Raw genomic sequence first — 3231 nt, forward strand, 5'->3', positions numbered from 1 at the left:
TTTCTTGTTTTTGTCTCTTTTGTGTTAAAATAAACTCAATTTATTCATCGAAAATGTAAAAAATATGTCTTGATTTTGAAGCTTTAATAATGTCACAACCCAAGTTGTGACGATGAGAGCCTAACTACGAAGTCAACAAAGACTACGATCGTGATTGATCAGATAAAAGATGGAATATCAGTACTCGTTGAGTTTTGGTTAAAATATTATTAGATAATGAATGAGTTTACGGTTTAAAAATAATGGTGAAAATGGTTTTGTATAATAATTATTAAAAACATGTGCAATTAACCCTATGAATCTGATCTTGATTCAAACACTTCTGATTACTATTTATTTTTGCACTTTCTTCCCACCTCCCAATTGATCTCATCATCTTTTAATTAACAAATACCAAAGCACGTCTTTGGGGTATTGTTTTTTTTATTTTATAAGCAGATAATATTTATATACAGCAAATTAATAAATAAACTTACATATCATACTCATATTTGGTAAAGTTTTTTGAACTCTTAACCTTCTAAAAAGTCAAAGACTTACATACTGTCAGGTTAAATGTCCTTTGGGTATTGTTAGCCTGTCTAGTGCCTAGATTAGTGTTTTAATTAAGTGGCTAATTATCCTTCTAACAAATCCATGAAATCAAGAAAAAATGCAATAATACTGATTAAAAATTGCCATTATGTGATGATATCATGTGGGCTTTACTTTGTCTAGAGTCTTTTTGACTTATTATATTATTTTTATTATTATTATTATTATTATGAAGTAGAAAGAGTAAAAGGAAAGGGCATCATCCTACAATATCATATTATAAACTTATATTATAAAGTATTGCCGCATTATTGCATATTACCTTCTCTCTCGAATATTATACCTGTTTAATCATTGACTAACATATAAATTATATACATATATATATATATGTATATATATATATGTATATATATATATATGTATATATACATATATATATATATATGTATATATATGTATATGTAATTCTGAGGTGTTAAGCATTGGATCTGGTGCATATTGATGATTCTACTGCTGATGTATTAAGTAGCTTCAGAAGCAAATTTGGTATCACCCCATTTAGGCTCCACTGCTCATGTGAAATATATATAGCAGCTGCTGCTGCTTCTTCTTTTAAGAATGATTCTATGCATCCACCAGTTGAGAACAAATATGCAGAAACTTCCAAACACAATCAAGAATAATTAAATCATATTTTATATATGATGATGATGATGCATCAACACTTGCACTTTATATTCACATGTGCATGTATTTTATTTCTTCTCCTGCTAGCTACCTTTGCTTTGTCCCTCGGTTATTCATTTCATTTCCCTTTTCTTTCTTTTTATCTTTAATTACTCACATCCCATGATTGATCTTCTAGATTCTTTCGTTAGTATTTCCTGATCGATCATGAAGGCGAGCGCTTGTATTTTTCCGGGTTTTTTTGTTGCCGGAGATCTAGTAGACGATTCGATGTTAAGTTTACAGACACGGCCATGTTCATATTGAAAATGTTTTGTAATAGATTAGGTAGGTTAATTAACTCCATGCAAGTTAAATCTGTTAATGAATTGAATGGTTCTGTCATAAAGGATTAGGTACGTTAACTTAACTCCATTTTAGTCTCATCCCATCTCAGCAGCATAACCTCTTGTATATATACATAGAGGGGTCAAATAAAATAACAAACATAAAAAGTTATTAATATATGTGAGAACTAATTTAAGAATATTTTTTATCATTTTTTCATTAAATGCTAGAATTTAAGATATTGATTCACATATATTTGTTTCAACTTATATTTTTCGTTTCACTAAATCAACAAAAAAAGTTTCACGTGTATATTTTTCACAAGGTAAACACAAACATATGTAAAACAAATTTTTATGTCATGATAAAGAAAAATCATGAGAAAAATTATTTTTATATTGATTCTCACGAGTTTGTAACCTTTTTTGGTTCTCATTTGATTATATTCATATTATATATGTGTATATATATATATATATATATATAGAGAGAGAGAGAGAGAGAGAGAGGATGTTTACTTTGCAAACCACGTTATTTATACAAACCGTACAAACCTTATTTAATTAATCATAATTTTTCATTTTGTTCATTTTTTTGTAATAATGAAAGGTTGATTAATCATCTTTATTGTGGACGGTGTTAATCATAGATATTATCATCTTCATTATYTTAATTTTAGAGAAATACATAAAACAACTTCAATTATTCGTTAACATGTTATATATTTTAATATTATTTTTTATGACAATTCTCATGTTCATGAAAAAACACGTACTTTGTATGATTTCTCCCAGCCTCCAAAGTAGCTTAGAGATGGCCAAAAACCGATTTCAAGTCAGACTCAAATTGCTCATGTTCCAATATTTTTCTTTTAGAGCTGGTCGTTGTGTCAACCAAAAACGCCTAACTCGTTCTCCATGTACAAAGCCTGGTTCTTAGAACCGGTCCCAAAACAGGACCAAATCTATCCCAAATTTCTTGGCCCCAAGAATCGATTTTAATCATATAAAAAATCTTGTTTGATGATTTCTTTTTGTATAATATCTTATTGAAATACACTTTTAAATCTCTATTTTGGTCATACTTCAAATCTTTTTCACACAAAAATGTTATAGATGTTTTTATAATTACGATTTTTAAAATTTAGTATTGGAATACTTCAAAAAACTCCAAAAAGAACTTGAAAAACTTAAAAGTAACAATTTAGTTTTTTGGTAAAAATCTTGATATATAATTAATTAAAACTTTTTTTTTTTAAATCGAATCCATGTATAAGTATGGTCCTGTAACCACTCTCGGGCTAGGTGGGCCGGGCCTTGAATTTTCATAAAAATCATAAATGGTCCTAGAGGACCCAGACCGTCGGTCCATAATCGATCCTTAGTAGTCCTGCTCCCGCACAGCTCAATCGGTCCTGATCCCAGGCCCATTTTGGCCATCTTCGCTTACTTCCTTGGGCTTCAGTGAAATACTAACTGGTCTGGGCCTCTTAGGGAATCCATTTTCACATCCAATTCCAATCCAATGATCCAAAGTCCAAACCTCTTTTCAATGAAAAGAGCCCCATCCATCTCCAAAATCTAATATATATACAAATTACAAAATGGTTTCAAAATTTTCTAATGGTCCTCAAAACTTTTTCAGAATCAAAGTTTGGTCCCAAATCAATTGGACTTCAAA

This window comes from Cynara cardunculus, assembly GCF_001531365.2.
Source record: "Cynara cardunculus var. scolymus isolate 2C chromosome LG 15, CcrdV1, whole genome shotgun sequence".
Lineage (NCBI taxonomy): Eukaryota > Viridiplantae > Streptophyta > Magnoliopsida > Asterales > Asteraceae > Cynara > Cynara cardunculus.